At 37.2% G+C, this 18,628-nt stretch overlaps 1 long non-coding RNA gene across 1 annotated transcript; it reads right to left on the bottom strand.

The window, feature by feature from the left end:
- Positions 1-6,580: 6,580 nt before the first annotated feature.
- On the bottom strand, positions 6,581-11,527 carry LOC132346737 (uncharacterized). Its single transcript, XR_009496654.1, has 3 exons — positions 10,528-11,527; positions 8,379-8,581; positions 6,581-7,689 (listed from the first exon to the last, which is right to left on the bottom strand). It is a non-coding gene; the product is annotated as an uncharacterized lncRNA (long non-coding RNA).
- Positions 11,528-18,628: the final 7,101 nt, after the last annotated feature.

The raw sequence follows: 18,628 nt of genomic DNA, 5'->3' as shown, positions 1-18,628 counted from the left end.
CAAGATGAACTTATTATTCTTAAAGCAGAGTGAGAAAGTGACTAGGAGCCTGAACATGACAGGCACATCCAGGAATAAAACACAACTGTGACCATTTCTAGCCAGATAGTCAGATAACCTGTTTTTCATGTAAAAACAACCAGAGTAATAATAAAATCCTCCTCAGAGGTATTATGGTGGAACTTAAGACAATGTATATAAAATATTTACCCCACTGCAACAGTCATAGAAATTGTTCAATAAATATTGACCATAGTAAAACTACCACTAAAAATATTATTAGTGTTAATGTTAGGTTTTTCATAAATTTGCTGTATTGCTGATTTTTTAAAGTGTTCATTTCTGCATTAGAATGTGTTTGATACAGTTGTAAGTGAGTCCTCTGTTTATATTCCTATTTTATTTAGTAGATAACTCATGTGAAGAGCACATTTTGTGTCTTTTAAAGCTACTATTGGTCAGCCTGTACCCAGGGAAAGCCAATCTTTATTATCTGTTTTATCTCATGCAAGGGAAAAGTTGCTACTAAAACCTTTATATTGCTTTCAGGATAATGGCACTTCAGTGAGAATAACAGAGAAAGTGCTTAATCGAAGGTCATCTACTCAAATCATATCTGCAGTACAGAATTTATTGCTAAAGAGAGAACCAATGACAAACAAAGAACTTGACATTTGAGAACCAAACTCAAAGCGTAAAATATAAAAAAAGTCTGTAGCTTTGGGGTTTTCCAGGAAATTTTTCCAGGGAAATTACCTGGAATTGAAGCAGTAGCCATTAAAATACTTCAATTATTTCAATATAATACAAACACTTCAATTAAGCTTTTGACTATGATATCATTTCAAAATAATAACAACCTCAGAGATACAGACCCTCAGAATCATTTTGCTATCAATTAATAACAAAGACCAATCATAAATCATTCATAATGCAAACACCATTGTAATGTAATTGATTTGCATGCTAAGTCGCTTCAGTAATATTCGACTCTTTGTGACCCTATGGGCTATAGCCCACCAGGCTCCTCTGTCCACGGAATTCTGCAGGCAAGACTATTGGAGTGGGTTTTGGTAACTTCCTTCAGGAGATCTTCCCTACCCAGGTATCAAACCCTTGTCTCTTATGTCTCCCGCATTGGCAGGTGGTTTCTTTACCACCATTGCCACCTAGGAAGCCACACTTCTCACACAGAAATGATTTAGCACCCTTCTAAATAACAATCTAGAGATCGTAAACAATTGTCCCTCATTCCAATTTTCTCTGAAATACCTAAGGCCTCATGGATGTATGAGCTGCAGAGATACATGCACATATTTTTTAGTGAAACTTCTTTTAGAGAAAAATGCCAAGTGAGAAAATCACGGTATCTGTAGGAGCATTTTTGAAAGAATAGAAGTTATCTGGGTAGGAGGCAAAGAACCAAATAAGCAACATCTTTTGTGCCATTTTTTTTTTTCCTCTAGGATGTAATAGAAGAGATCTTTACCAAACATGTTAAATTGATGTTAAATGTGGAGTGATATATCTTGCTATTTAAGTTAGAATATAAGAAATGCCCTGCATTTAGATATAGTGTGTTTCAGATTCTGAACAAAGGGAAAATTCATGAATGATACATATATGTACCAAAAAATTCTAATTAGTAAACTAACAATTAGGGAAAAATGAGATATTGTCATATATGGGTTGAAACTGCAGCCTTACTCCTTTGAAGTTTTGCCAGTGTGAAGTGACAAAGATATTGAGAAAATATGAAATCTCAAATTGTGAAACTGCAAACAGGAAGAAATTCCTCTAAGCTAATGATTCTTTTGAGAAGTAGGAAAATGAAATGAAGGTGAGAATTACTGGGGTTATCATAAGAACAAAGCTATATAAGACTGTTTCAAACACTTTACATCAGTTCTTTTCTCACATTTTATTGCATTTGTATATTTTATTAAATATTTCATTTGTATAGGGTTTTTAGAGTATAATTACAGACTTGGAATAATGAATGGATTGCTGCATTCATAGATCTGTTCGGTGTAATACTACATGAATCATTCTTAACTGGGGAGGGGAGAAAGTGTTCCAAGAAATACTTCAAAGTCATATATAATTTTAATGACGTAATGGAGAAAGGACATCTATTTGTCTTTAGAGTTAGCAATTTAGTTCGGAGAAAAAAAAATATGCCATTGGACACACTTCATTGAATCTACTAAGTATGTGTCATGATTCAAGAAAGGTATGGATTCATTTTTAGGTGTAAAGAAATAGCCTCAGAAGAACGAAAGAAAGATACAGGAAACACCAGTAACAGAATTGGATCTAAGAATTTGTCAATTACACTGTTGGATTAAAGAAATATCTCAGAGAAAGGAGCCACTACTTGTTGATTTTTTATTTTGTGTTCTCTCTCACCTTTTAAGATGGTACTGATTAACCTGTCTGCAAGGCGGCAGTGGGGATGCATATATAGAGAACTGACTTGTGGACCCAGAGGGGGAAGGAGAAGCTGGGACAAATTGGGAGAGTAGCATTGAAGCATATACATCACCACAGGTAAAATTAGATAACCAGTGGAAATTTGCTATATGATACAAGGAGCTCAAATCTGGTGTTCTGTGACCACCTGGGGGTGGGATGGTGTGGGATGTGAGAGGGAGGTTCAAGAGGGAAGGCCATATGTAGACCTATGGCTGATTCATGCTGATATATGGCAGAAACCAACACAATATTGTAAAACAATTATCCTCAAATTAAAAGTAAATAAATTAACAACAACAAAAATAAATAAAAATAAAGGCAATACTTTCTTTACCTTTGGGAATAATTCACTTACTCCACTTAGATGGAAATATGTCCATTTAGCCTTGGTGGGGATACCACAATCCATAGTAAAAATAGACTGTGTTGATACAGAAAACCTCTGCAATAGCTAAATAGAAAAGCCTTTTCATTGGTAAGAGTTTGACTAAGAATCATAAACCAATAATTAAAAGTATTAGAATACTTCAATCTATCAAGTAATATGTGTTTGCTTTTCTGAAAGAGGATTTTGACTAACATTACAATTCAGAGAACATTTGTTTCCAAGCTAATGTGTTTCACAAGATTTTTATGTCTTAAAAACATAGTGAAAATGGTTTTAAAGTGGGATCTATTCTTGCAGAGGAGCTCTGAAAAAAAGACATTTGTCCAGATTCTTGATGGATTATGACGGAGTAATGCTGTTGCTGTTCAGTCACTCGGTCGTGTCGGACTTTTTGCGACCCCATGGACTGCAGCATGCCAGGCTTCCCTGTCCTTCACTATCTACTGGTGTTTGCTAAAACTCATGTCCATTGAGTCGATGATGCCATGAATTTGGAATAAAACTTGTGCAGCTGGGAATAAGCATGAAGCTGGGAATTACATGTTTCCCAATACCGAAATTACAACAATGCCTTCAATGTTCTATTAATATCATAGTTGTGACAAATTTGTTACCTGACCTGTACCATTGCTAATCAAGAAAAGCACCCAGAGGGCTCCCTGCTGGCTCAATGGTAAAGAATTCTCCTGCCAATGCAGAAGACATGGGTTTGATCCCTGATGGGGGAAGATTCAATATATCGTGGAGCAACCAAGCCTGTGCTCCCCAACTACTGAGCCTGTGCTCTGCAGCCTGGGAGTGACAACTTCTGAGCCCATTTGCCACAACTGCTGAAGCTTGCACGTCCAGAGCTGGTGCTTTGCAACAAAAGAAGCCACCGCAGTGAGAAGCCCATCTACCACGACGATGAGTAACCCCTGCTTGCCATAACTGGAGAAAAGTGCACGCAGCGACAAAGACCCTGCACAAGAAAATAAATAAATAAATTTTTTTTCAAAAGAAAAACACCCAGAAATACATACATACAAAATAAAAATGAATATGATATTTCTCTGATGGCCAAAACATCTAAATGTTAGTTCTGGGTTTTGTATGAACAAAACCATTCCTACAACCTGAAAATGCCAGAAAGTGACACATGAAATAACATGTCAAAAATAAGCTATTTTTAAAAATATTTTCAGAAATTGGAAAGTTATCTAGCTAACCTAACAGTCAAAAGGTGAAAGGAACTTGGGGTGGGGCTGAGGTGGAGAAGTTAAAGACGGGAATCAAGTAGAGGGAACGAATCGAAATTCCCTTCTGCTTTTCTTTCTTTCCCCATGGGTTGTTTCCAGGAAAGGACATAGAGAGAGAATGCATCTAGTATTGAATCCTGACATATAATTTATCAAATCCACAGGGTAACTCAGTCAATGATTTTTATGTTTTTTCCTTTATGCAAGATTGCATGGTGCATTTTGCTTAGTCTATTAAATGGATAGGAAGAACTGAAGGCAAAAATGTTATATTGAATTTTCACTTAGTTACCAGATGCCTAAAAATTTCAATTAGCTGTGTTTGCAGTTTGTAGGGCAGGATTCTGTCTTGAAGTTTTATCCTTACCCCAAGCTTCCTCTGGCATCATTCTTCAAATAGGCAACATTATATTATTCCCCTTCCTACTGTTCAGGTCAGTTCAGTTCAGTCACTCAGTTGTGTCCAACTCTTTGTGACTCCATGAGCTGCAGCACACCAGGCCTTCCTGTCCAACCCAACTCCCGGAGCCCACCCAAACTCATGTCCATTGAGTTGGTGATGCCATCCAACCATCTCATCCTCTGTCACCCCTTCTCCTGCCTTCAATCTTTCCCAGCATCAGGGTCTTTTCAAATGAGTCAGTTCTTTGCATCAGGTGGCCAAAATATTGGAATTTCAGCTTTAACATCAGACCTTCCAATGAATATTCAGGATTGATCTCCTTTAGGATGGACAGGTTGGATCTCCTTGCAATCCAAGGGACTCTCAAGAGTCTTCACCAACACCACAGTTCAAAATCATCAATTCTTCAGTGCTCAACACTTTAGTAAAATCAATCCAAAGAGCAAATTGTTTTCTTCCATTCTACTTGTATTAACGAGATGAAAATGAAATGAAAGGAAAAACTTCACAGTTTCTGAGTTTGGATAAATAACACAGAAATACGGTTAGAAAATAAAGAAAAATTATCAGCCAGAAATATTCTGGAGCTCGGAACGATACCATTTTTTGAAACAAAAAGTAGGATCTGAAACAACTGATGCAGTGCATTCTAATAAAGAATCTATTAGTCATGGAGTGACCTCTAGAGAAAAGCTCTCCAAGGCCATACAAGGGAGCTTGAATTTTGCCTCAAGGATTGTCTTTTTTTTTTTTTTTTTGGCCCTGCTGGGCAATTTGCAGAATCTTAGCTCCCAGATCAGGGATTGACCCCAGGCCATGGTAGTGAAAATACTGAGTCCTAACCACGAAACCACCAGGGAGCTCCCAGAGATTGTCTCTTTGGAGAGACTTAGCTGCATATACCATGAACTAGATCAGACCGCATTATATTTTTTTCTTAATAGGTCATGAGCAGAAGAAATGTCATTCTTTTTATATTAGTCTATGTGAATAGATACAAAACAGAATGTACTATAGATTATTAGTGAAACTAGCTTCAGGACTGTAATATTTAATAAAATTATTACAATTTACTAGGTGGCAGATGTTGAAATAAAAGCACAAAAACAGCTTTTTTGGGGGGAGGGAATGGTAGCAATGGTCTTCAATAGGTATATCTTCAAAGGAGGGGACGAGATTTTACATAGACTTGATTACATATTACCATAATACATGCTGAAGCAGGACATGGCAACCCACTCCAGTATTCTTGCCTGGAGAATCCCATGGACAGAGGAGCCTGGCAGGCTGTAGTCCGTAGGGTCGTGAAGAGTCAGACATGACTAAATTGACTGTTTTCTTTATTTATATTGATCTATGCAGTAACTAAATCAAACATTTGTAATTTGCTGCACCATCTGACATAACAAAGTTAAGATACTGGCAGTACTAGCTGCAAATATTTAGGATAAAATTTTCATAAATCAAATAAAAATATGTTATTATGTGGGACTTTTAAGGAGACTAGAATAAAAAAATAGTAAAAAAGGTAATATGGCTTCACATGGGCTTCCTTGATGGCTCAGATGGTAAAGAATCCATCTGCAATGTAGGAGGCCTGGGTTTGATCCCTGGGTTGGGAAAATCCCCTGGAGGAGGGCATGGCAACCCACTCCAGTATTTCTCCCTGAAGAATCCCCAGGTGCCATGGTTTCATATATTTGAGTTTTTAATAAGTGGGAAGGTGATTAAAAGGAAAGGGAATCCTAGAGAATTAGAAAATAAAAAGGGGATTAAAACAATAGATAACCTTTAGCACAGTAGGCAAAGACATAAGAGTAAAATGAATTCTTATTAATAGCAATTGGATTTGAAATTTTCTACATCTCTCACTTGAATATGGGCTTCTATTGAATAAGGCAGTTAGCACAAAGCCATTCACTGTTCTCTCTACTTGTAAGAGAAAAGTATAAAGACCAAAACAATTGATAGGTTCATTAACATTCCCTGGTTTAATCAAGTAAAGCTAATGTACATTCAGGGGACTCTGACCTGCAAACAGGTTTTTGTTACACTTTAGGAACAATTTATCTGAAACAGCCATTTGACTGTTTTATAGAAAGGGATGTGGGGCTGCTTCACTTTTAATGTGCATATTGAGTACATCTGCCTGGATTACAGAGTAAGAAAGGGGAAAAGGTACAGCCATTTATGTGACTGAGTTTTATTTTTTTAGTAAAAGGAAAATCAAAGTGAATTAGGGAGAAACAAAATGACATATTCTAGTATGTGATAATGTGAGATCTATAGGACATGGATTTTGAGCACATTGGCTAGCACACATGTGTTCAGTTCAGTTCAGTCACTCAGTCGTGTCTGACTCTTTGTGACCCCATGAATCACAGCACGCCAGGCCTCCCTGTCCATCACCAACTCCCGGAGTTCACTCAGACTCAAGTCCATCGACTCAGTGATGCCATCCAGTCATCTCATCCTCTGTCGTCCCCTTCTCCTCCTGCCCCCAATCCCTCCCAGCATCAGAGTCTTTTCCAATGAGTCAATTCTTCGCATGAGGTGGCCAAAGTACTGGAGTTTCAGCTTTAGCATCAGTCCTTCCAAAGAAATCCCTGGGCTGATCTCCTTCAGAATGGACTGGTTGTATCTCCTTGCAGTCCAAGGGACTCTCAGGAGTCTTCTCCAAAACCACAGTTCAAAAGCATCAATTCTTTGGCGCTCAGCATTCTTCACAGTCCAACTCTCACATCCATACATGACCACAGGAAAAACCATAGCCTTGAATAGACGAACCTTTGTTGGCAAAGTAATGTCTCTACTTTTGAATATGCTATCTAGGTTGGTCATAACTTTTCTTCCAAGGAGTAAGCGTTTTTTAATTTCATGGCTGCAGTCACCATCTGCAGTAATTTTGAAGCCCAAAAAAATAAAGTCTGACACTGTTTCCACTGTTTCCCCATTTATTTCCCATGAAGTGATGGGACCGGATGCCATGATCTTCCTTTTCTGAATGTTGAGCTTTAAGCCAACTTTTTCACTCTCCACTTTCACTTTCATCAAGAGGCTTTTGAGTTCCTCTTCACTTTCTGCCATAAGGGTGGTTACTGCATATCAGAGGTTATTGATATTTCTCCCGGCAATCTTGATTCCACCTTGTGTTACTTCCAGTCCAGCATTTCTCATGATGTACTCTGCATATAAGTTAAATAAACAGGGTGACAATATACAGCCTGACAATACAAACACATGTGTTAGTGCATATATTTCCTAATAGGAGCATCTCTTCACTTTCTTATTGTGAGGTAGGAACCCATTTCATAGGGAGGCATGCGCCTCTGACCCTTAACGACTGTTTCCGTTTTCTCTGTAAGAGGGGAGATATTAGGAAGGGATGTGGGCGTGATATGAAATATGAAACACATTACTGCTTCAGTGTGGTACAGCCACTGTAAGCTTCTGTTTTTGCTGGAAAGAAGTGAGGGTTGGCAGCAGATTCAGCCACAGAGCAGGGACTGTGGTGGACACAGCAAGAGGTCATTTCCTCTGCACATGTTGGCCACTGGGCCTGTGTGTGGGGCTGAAAAAGAAGAAGAGTCAATGTTCACTGATTTACATGTTAAACATTATTCTGACTGAATATGTGGATGTATATTTGTGTGTGTGTGTGTCTGTGTGTGCTTAGTCACCCCAGTCATGTCCAACTTTGCAATTCCATGGACTAGCCTGCTAGGTTCCTCTGTCCATGGCATTCTCCCAGGAAGAAAACTGGAGTGGGTTGCCATGCCCTCCTCCAGAGGATCTGATCAAGGGATAAAACCTGTATCTCCTGCATTGCAGGAGAATTCTTTACTGCTGAGCCATGGGGAAACCCAATACATACATCAGTTCAGTTCAGTTCAATTGCTCAGTCATGTCCGATCTTTACGACCCCGTGAATCGCAGCACGCCAGGCCTCCCTGTCCATCACCATCTCCCGGAGTTCACTCAGATTCATGTCCATCGAGACAGTGATGCCATCCAGCCATCTCATATATATATGTACATTTCTTTTCTTTTCGTTTTTTCTTGACTTTCCAATGCAAGCTGAGGGGATTAGAGAAGCAAGTAAGGTCAGGACCAGAGTCTTTCCTGGGGTCCCAGCCCACCGGTGTCACAATACAGCTCCAAGTGAGCATTGCAGGCCTTGCTGACTCCAAGGATGGGTTGGGAAAGGGGATAGAACAGGGCCTGGAGGAGGGGTTCTGGGGCCCAGCACGGTGTGGGTGCTACATGCGTGGTATTGGTGAAGCTGGAACCTAGGGACCACCTGGTTAGCACAGTGACCACATTTCCCTTCTTGAAGAGAGATGCGTATCTATACCATACATATGAGACTTATTTTAATAAGAGGTTATCTCACACTATAATGGAGACTGACAAGTCCTGTGATATTCAGTGGGTATCTCAGAGACCCAAGAAAGCATCTGACACTATTTTAGTCTAAAAGTCCATTGTCTCTAGAACCAGGATGAGCTTATATTTCAGTTTAGATTAGAAGATGGAAAAAAAAAATAGATGTCTCAGCTCAAAAGAGATCAGGCAGAGGTATCCCCCCTCATTCATAGGAGTGTTACCCTTTCTGTTCTATTTAGGCATTCAAATGAATGAATGAGGCCCATCCAGATCAGAGAGACCAATCTGCTTTACTTAGTCTACCAATTCAAATGTTAATGTCATAATGTTTGACCACATGCCTGGGCACACTGTGGTTCAGTCATGATGAGCCAGGAAATTAATCATCACAGCTCCCATTACCCCATTATCCATATTCCCCTAATGTTATCATTTTATATCACCACAGAATATTTATCAAAACCAAGAAACCTACCTAGGAATATTACCATTAACTAAAATTCATGCTTTATTTGAAATTAGCCTTTTTTTTTTCCCATTAATGCTTTTTATTGTTCCAGGATTCAGTCTAGGATATTGCATCACATTTAGAGTTAATTCATTTTAATTGTGTAATTTATTTTATTATAGGATTATAGCACAATTTATTTGCTCAGTCTCCTGTAAATGGCAATCATTTATAATTTTTCCTTCCTACAAATATAACTATTCTATAAAATGCTGAACTCAGGTGCATTCATGAAGCAATCCTATTATTTCTCCCACTGTCACTTCAAAATATGTCCTGTTAGAAAATCTATGACTCATTCCACAGCATTTTGTGTCATTCTTAGTCTTAAAAACAGTCTTCTTTTATTTTTTTCAGTCTTACTGATGTGTAGGTGACAAAGGAAATTGTAAGACATTTAAAGTACACTGGAACATTATGATGAGGGCTTCCAAACTATTTCAGTGGTAAAGAATCTGCCTGACAATGCAGGAGATGCAGGAGACACAGGTTTGATTCGTGGGTCAGGAAGATCCTCTGGAGTAGGAAATGGCAACCCACCCCAGTGTTCTTGCCTGGAAAATTCCACGGACAGAGGAGCTGGTGGGCTGCAGTTCATGAGGGTCACAAAGAGTCGGACATGACTGAGCACACGTGCACACACACTATGATGATTTGATATACATATACATATATGTTGTGAAAGAATCCCCCCATTGAGTTATTTAACACATCTATCACCTCACATATTTATCTTTTGTTTTGTTTTGCTCTGTTTTGATTGTAACATATAAGTTCTACTCCCTTAAGAAATTTTCAAAATGCAATATAACCTTATCAGTCTCCATATAGTAACCAAGATGTACAATACAGTGTGGTCATAAAAGCCTTGAACATTATTTAGATTAAATAGACTCCTTTTCCTCCATCTGGGGGATTGGCTTCAGACTTCAAAGTGTGTCATGGAGAGTGGAATTTGGTTAGGAGATGTCATTAAAGGGGGGTTTTTAATCCTTGAGGACTGACCACAGTGAAGGGAATTCAAAATGAACATACTTTAAGAAAAATTACCCCAAACTTGGAAATAAGTCTAAAAGGTGGGCAATGTGTCATTTTAAGGTCATATGAGTTCACTATTTAAAAGACCCACCTGAGGATTATCCAGAGAAATGTACTTTATCCAATTCATTTCAAAGTCCCAGACTTAGTACATATTAAGTTGGATAATTTTGTCCAAGAGAGATGCAGACACTTTCTTTCTGCGAGAAAAGATAGCCCTACAAATTACTGAGCTTTGTTACATATGGAATGAATAAGTTTTGTAAGTAACCAAGCAGGCTTATTTAGTATTCATTTATTATATTGTCTACAATCCTCAAGTCCTCAAATGTTATTTTAACTGGAAGTACTATCTTAATGGTTTCCTTTTCAATTACTTTTTCTTTGACACATCTTCATTTTGTATTTATTTGAGCCATTTGCTTAAACTTCTTAAAAATCAGTCTTTAATAAATAAAGATTCTGCTTCATGGATAATATTTAACATGGTCTCTGTTCCTTCAGGACAGTTCAGAGGCAAGTGAAAGTCGTTCAGTCCTGTCCAACTCTTTGTGACCCCATGGACTATACAGTCCATGGAATTCTCCAGGTCTGAAAACGAGTGGGTAGTAGCCTTTCCCTTCTCCAGGGAATCTTCCCAAAGCAGGGCTCGAACCCAGGGATCCAGCATTGCAGGCAGATTCTTTACCAGCTGAGCCATAGGGAAGCCCATAGTTGCTATTACTGTCTATTAGTGTGCTTTTTTGTGTTTTTAGAGATTCTCCTGGGGTGACTTCTGGGTGAAGCCCCTTAGCAAATGCTACCTGTTGCCTGGAAGACCGCTTTAAACTCCTTTCTTTACTGATGGGTCCTACAGAACCCATGAGCTCTTTTATTGGAATCCCGCTGCCTCTGTAAATTCAAGTGACAGGCCATGCATCCTTTTACCACCATTAATAAGCACAACTTGCTCTGAACACAGTCAGCGAAGAAAACTGTTTCTTTTTTTTTTAATTTTATTTTTAAACTTTACATAATTGTATTAGTTCTGCCAAATATCAAAATGAATCCACCACAGGTATTAATGTGTTCCCCATCCTGAACCCTCCTCCCTCCTCACTCCCCATACCATCCCTCTGGGTCGTCCCAGTGCACTAGCCCCAAACGTCCAGTATCGTGCATTGAACCTGGACTGGCATCTTGTTTCATACATGATATTTTACATGTTTCAATGCCATTCTCCCAAATCTTCCCACCCTCTCCCTCTCCCACACAGTCCATAAGACTGTTCTATACATCACTGTCTCTTTTGCTGTCTCGTTCACAGGGTTATTGTTACCATCTGTCTAAATTCCATATATATGCGTTAGTATACTGTATTGGTGTTTTTGTTTCTGGCTTACTTCACTCTGTATAATAGGCTCCAGTTTCATCCACCTCATTAGAACTGATTCAAATGTATTCTTTTTAATGGCTGAGTAATACTCCATTGTGTATATGTACCACAGCTTTCTTATCCATTCATCTGCTGATGGACATCTAGGTTGCTTCCATGTCCTGGCTATTATAAACAGTGCTGCGATGAACATTGGGGTACACGTGTCTCTTTCCCTTCTGGTTTCCTCAGTGTGTATGCCCAGCAGTGGGGTTGCTGGATCATAAGGCAGTTCTATTTCCAGTTTTTTAAGGAATCTCCACACTGTTCTCCATAGTGGCTGTACTAGTTTGCATTCCCACCAACAGTGTAAGAGGGTTCCCTTTTCTCCACACCCTTTCCAGCATTTATTATTTGTAGACCTTTGGATTGCAGCCATTCTGACTGGTGTGAAATGGTACCTCATAGTGGTTTTGATTTGCATTTATAAACTCAAAATGGATTAAAGATCTCAACGTAAGACCAGAAACTATAAAACTCCTAGAGGAGAACATAGGCAAAACACTCTCTGACATACATCACAGCAGGATCCTCTATGACCCACCTCCCAGAATATTGGAAATAAAAGCAAAAATAAACAAATGGGACCTAATTAACCTTAAAAGCTTCTGCACATCAAAGGAAACTATTAGCAAGGTGAAAAGACAGCCTTCAGAATGGGAGAAAATAATAGCAAATGAAGCAACTGACAAACAACTAATCTCAAAAATATACAAGCAACTCCTACAGCTCAACTCCAGAAAAATAAATGACCCAATCAAAAAATGGGCCAAAGAACTAAATAGACATTTCTCCAAAGAAGACATACAGATGGCTAACAAACACATGAAAAGATGCTCAACATCACTCATTATCAGAAAACTGTTTCAACCACAGCTTTTCTTCTTTACCCTTCTCCAGACGGTAACCAGACACCAGGCTCTACGATCCCCAAATCTGAAAGAACACGTGTTCAGCTCTCTAAGTGGTTGACTCGAAAACTCCTCACTTGTTCTGAGATATGAGGAAGAAGTGCTTTCACTTGCTGCTTTTTTCACCCCATGGGAACTCATTATATCAGCATCCCTCTCTTTCTCTGAAGAGAACTTCTCCTCTGATCCTTAACATATACTTATAAGTCTTGCTACCTTTATTTCACCCATATTTCTTTGGCTATTCTTGACATTTGTACAGATTGTTCCTCTGCATGCAAATTAGTTAATCAAATACTACGAACATATCACTAGTATTCTAAATGAGAATTTTTAAATTAATGATTTTTTTATAATTAGAATATTTACATTTTGAATAGTTTTGTCCATGAACATAGTATGTTTATCTAGTTTTTGAGATCTTTTTAATACTTTGTTATAATTTTATAACTGTCTTTAGAAAAGTCTTAGACATCATTTAGTAGCTAAACTTATGTGTATCTTCTAATTTTAGCTTTTTTGAGGTTTTTAAAAAATATTATTTAATTATGATTATAAAGTGTTCTGATTTCTGAATATTATTTTTATGCTGAACAATGTTGCTTTAACTATTTTATTTCTAGTGATTTCTAGATTCTCCAAGATTTCCCTGTCCTACATAAGAAATGACATTTTTCACCTAATTTTATATTATGTTTCATTTTCTAGATTTATTGAAATTAGCCAGGGTCTGCTACTCTTTCATACCACACATACAACCTATAAAATTAAAGTGAAATAATGATAGAGAATGTAATTCTATTCTAGTTCTTTTGGGAAATATTTCTAAAATAGCTATAAACATGATGACAGACTTAGATTTATTTGTATGTTTGACCATTACCTTAAATAGTTTAAAATTTTTCAAATTTTGTAACTAAAAATGTTCCTTTTATTACAAATAAATTTTGATAAGGCTTATTTTTTCTGAATTCTTTGATATAATTATATGCCTTTTCCTTAAATCTTTCATTTCACCTTCTTAATCACTGTTTTAATATTTTGAAAACCCTGATATGATAGAACTTCAGTGATGATCACATTTATAAGTACCTTGATAAATAAGCATGAACAAAGTGTAAAATAATTATACACACAAAAAAAATAACTGTAGGAGAGTTGGCTTTTAAATGTTGTGTTCTATATGAATTAACTTATGAGCCTTAGTCCTTATTTCTTTTTGCTTTAAATAGTCTTTAAAAATTAAAGTTTAAGGGAATAAAATATTTTATATAATAAAGAATCTATTTTGTGCAAGCATTTGTGATTATCACAGTCTGAATACATGTATTTAAACTTCCATGTTACAACAGTTTGGATCCCTTTTCTTAATGCTTCCAAGGGAAATAAAATATTTTTTCTATGTGAACATCAGAGAAATTAAAAGAATTGGACAAATCTGTTGAGTATTTGAGTGTCTTCATTTCATTATTCTCATTATCAGTAATATCCCCACTAACCAACTACCTAGGAAAATAGCCTTCAGGCAAAATTTTACATAAATGGAAATTATTTTGGAGAAGGCAATGGCACCCCACTCCAGTACTCTTGCCTGGAAAACCCCATGGATGGAGGAGCCTGGTAGGCTGCAGTCCATGGGGTCGCTAAGTCGAACGTGACTGAGCAACTTCACTTTCACTTTTCACTTCCATGCATTGGAGAAGGAAATGGCAACCCACTCCAGTGTTCTTGCCTGGAGAATCCCAGGGATGGGGGAGCCTGGTGGGCTGCTGTCTATGGGGTCACACAGAGTCAGACACGACTGAAGTGGCTTAGCAGTAGCAGGAAATTATTTATATCAAGAAAGAAAACTCAAACTTAAGTTGAAATATCATTTTTGGCTCATTGATAAGGAATCCGCTTGTCAATGCAGGTGACATGGGTTCAATCATTGGATCAGGAAGATCACCTGGAGAAGGAAATGGCAACCCACTTCAATATTCCTGCCTGGGAAATCTTATGGACAGAAGAGCCTGGCAGGGGAACAGTCTATGGGGCTGCAGAGTCAGACATGACTTAGCAACTAAACAACAGCAGCAACATCATTTTTAAAAGTATAATTTTATTTTTCAAACACATATTTTAAATTTCAATGTGTATGATTATTATAAAATGTGTTGGATAATAAGAATTATTAAATGATGGTCATTATGATTATTCATTATTTTGCTACTTCACGCTCTCCCCCTTTTTAATTCCTTGTCTTTGTAGTAGAGAACGAAACTGATATTATACCCTTAGTCATTAATGACAATGAAGTGAGTCATGACCATGCAAATGTTTATTAATCTATTTCTGTATATCCAATATTACTTCAAAAAAACAAAACAAAAAATACGACGCTAGCCCCAACCCCTGCCAAGTAATCAAATTCCTAACTAATTTCTAAAATTTACTTAATTTCTAACTGTGAGCTTCATAGCTTTCACAGACATTTCTTGAACTGTTCATCAAAAATCACCTGTGCTACCGTAGCCAGAAGCTATTTACAGTGTCACAAAGAAAATAGCAAACAAAACCTTCTGATAAAAGTCTGAGCAGTATATAACCCTTTAGGCTGTCAGAATCTATGCCAGTTCAAAAACAAAGAAAAGGCAGAGGGAGTTACAACCACACGATACACACCTAGACAAACACAAACACATGCACACACACACACGCGTGTGCTCTGCTCCCTTCCCCAGCCCAAATAACAACAGACGTGAACAACATTCAGAATGGCAGGTCATTCACAGGGATTTTGTTTAGAATCATAAACATTTTCAGGACTTGAAACCAGAAAGGAGGGGAGGAACAAAAAAATAAGTACCATGCTATAAAATCCATACTGGAATAATTACATGTTTGAATCATATAGGCATATAAGTAATATCTTTGGAAATTTAGAATTACAATATTAATTTTGAATCATCAAAAACATTATAAACAGCAAATTAAACCATTATTTCATACCACATGTAAAAGTAAATTCTAAAAAGATTAAAATCCAAATTTAAAAAATTAGGAAGTCATTTTGCAAGACAGAAGATACCAAGATACCAAGGAAAGAAGCATATGTAATATATTTGAGTATAAGAAATTAATATTTCCCAAATAGAAAAATAAGACAAACATAAAACAGCTGGGAGAAAAGATCTGAAACAGAAAAAAAAAAGGAGTGTAATGATATTTTAATGTACCAATAGCTCCAGCAAATTAAAAAGTAAAGGAACATTAAACCAAATGAAAAAGTTGGTTGAGATTATGACAAGAATATACAGAGTAAGAAAGGCTATCATTTCAATTTTCCACTAAGTATTTTAAAAGCTGTTTAACCTCTTTATTAATCATGAAAAAGCTAATCAATGACTAACAATTCATTGATTATATTGGCAAATATACTGAAGACTAATAATATCCAATGCTGGTGAGGACAAGTGAAAGTGCCAATCACAGCAATCTCCTGGGAAAATGAACTGGGAGAATCTAAAATTGAAATATGCACCCCACTATATTCAACATTCTCACTTCATAATAAAAATATGGAAAGAAAAGTCTACTATTTAACAACTTCCAGCAAAATTCTCTGAAGTGATAATAAATGAAAGGAGCCCAAATGCCCAATAATAGGAGAATGACAATGACTAAAAAAAATCATGCATGCATGCTAAGTCGCTTCAGTCATGTCCGACTCTGTGCGACCCTGTGGACAACAGCCCCCAGGCTTCACTGTCCACAGGTTCTCTAGGCAAGAATACTGGAGTAGGTTGCCATTTCCTTCTCCAAAAGAAAAGGATGAGCAGTATCTTATTAAAGATGGTATTCTTATACAAATCAAGTTCCCAAATGTGTTTCATACCAGTGTCCTGAATATTGGGGGAATAAAAGAAAGACCTCACATCTAGATGAAAACAAATGATCTGGAATTGGTTGCTAATATGTTACCAACCAGAAACTAGTTACCTCATTAGAATGATTCTCTAACAAGAGAACCAAAGGCAGAGAAAATATGCTAACGTTGCAAAGAATCCTGAATTTAGGTTATATGTGAGGATGAGTGGTTTGAATGAGAAGGTTGCTTAATTTTGGATTAGATATTGTGAGATCTGATAGGCTGGATTATAAACTGTATATCTTGCTGTGAACAGGGACCAGACAAGATTACTAAAGATCCTATCAAGCCTGATGCTTTTTGAAAATGAAAGCCTAATTAAGAGCCTCCCTAGGGAGAGGTCAAAGGCTTTTTTTAAATCCCTATTGCTATCATAGCACAATCTATATATATCTGATAGTATACAATCATTAAAAAATGAATTTCTCTATAAACGTACTGCTTGGTAAAAGATTCTAGTTGCAAAGTAACGTCTATAATAGACAACATTTTTGTATAAACAGATATTGTGCGTGTTTATACGTTTCCATGAACATAGAAAATTTACTTGAAAAGATGTCCACTGTACAGTTAATATTTTTTTCCTTTTGGAGTGAGAGAGTGGAATGGAGAAAAGATGGGTTCGATCCCTGGGTCGGGAAGATCCCCTGGAGAAGGGAATGGCAACCCACTCCAGTATTCTTGCCTGGAAAATCCCACGGACAGAGGAGCCTGGTGGGCTACAGTCCATGGGTCACAAAAGGTCGGACACGACTGAAACGACTTAGAATACACGCACACTTCGTTTTATCTTGTGCTCTTTTGTGTCATCCATTGCCATGAGCATGTTATGCTTTTGTAGTTTGCAAGGGCAACCCAATAGAGTATAAAATTCTTGATTTTTACTGAAATATGTGTACAGGTCTTACAAACATTGTTTTGTAACAATATTTGTTACTCAGTTTTCTCATGGAGAAAAAAAAGTCTTTCTTTTACTTCACAATTAATTCAGTATTGATCCAGTAGCAAATATTGAGCTTTACCAGAGTTTATGAAATCTTCAAAATTGCTAGGGAACCTTCAAAGGCAAGTAAGGTTTCCTTTAAGGGCATTTTAGCTATTTGGATGAGAGTTAACAGACTGCAGCTGTTGGAACATTGTGATCTAGTCTGAGTGATAAAGTGAAGCAGTAGAGTTCAAGGCGATAAATGCCACCTGCAGCAACATTATCAGTCAACTAATATTAAGAACGGATTCAAGGGTGCAGTATCATTTCTCAGTACTTGACAACCAGGCCCAAAATATTTTCTAATGTTTATTAGCACTGTATCAGTTGATAAAAAGGTGGCTTTGTTGGTTTCATAAGTGCTTTTCCCCAGGACCATAACACACAGCTGCTTCCAGCAATGTAGAATGTGGAATTTTTGTGAAATTATAAAATCTTTAGAATGAGTTGTATGTATTTACTGAATATTCCATAAGTCCTATAGGCTTGCAGTATGAGGCATGTCCATTCATTGAAATATTAATTTTATTGTGGTGTTTCAGTAATAGTAATTAAAATAATCAGAACATTTTCAAAATAGAAATAAATAGTAATTGTATAAAATTGAACATTCTGATTTGATGTTAATAACTTCTATACTGGGCTTCTCTGGTGGCTCAGCCAGTAAAGAATCCACCTGCAATGCTTCCATAATGGGCTTCCCTGGTAACTCAGCTGGTAAAATACCCATCTGCAATGCAGGAGACCTGGCTTTGATCCCTGGGTTGGGAAGATCCCCTGGAAAAGATCTGGCCAAGATTTGGCTTGGAGAACACAGTCAATGGGGTAAAAAAGAGTCAGAAACAACTCAGTGACTTTCACTTCCACTGTCACTTTTTTCAGCTTCTGTATTGCCACTGGTTGATAACATTCCAAATTGTTCAACAGTCAGAGAAAAAAATGTAAAATTCTCATTAAACTAAATAAATTCTA

The sequence above is a fragment of the Bos taurus genome, chromosome 12 (assembly GCF_002263795.3).
Source record: "Bos taurus isolate L1 Dominette 01449 registration number 42190680 breed Hereford chromosome 12, ARS-UCD2.0, whole genome shotgun sequence".
Taxonomy (NCBI): domain Eukaryota; kingdom Metazoa; phylum Chordata; class Mammalia; order Artiodactyla; family Bovidae; genus Bos; species Bos taurus.
The sequence above is the reverse complement of the archived record's forward strand: the minus strand, read 5'-3'. Positions and strand labels throughout refer to the sequence as shown.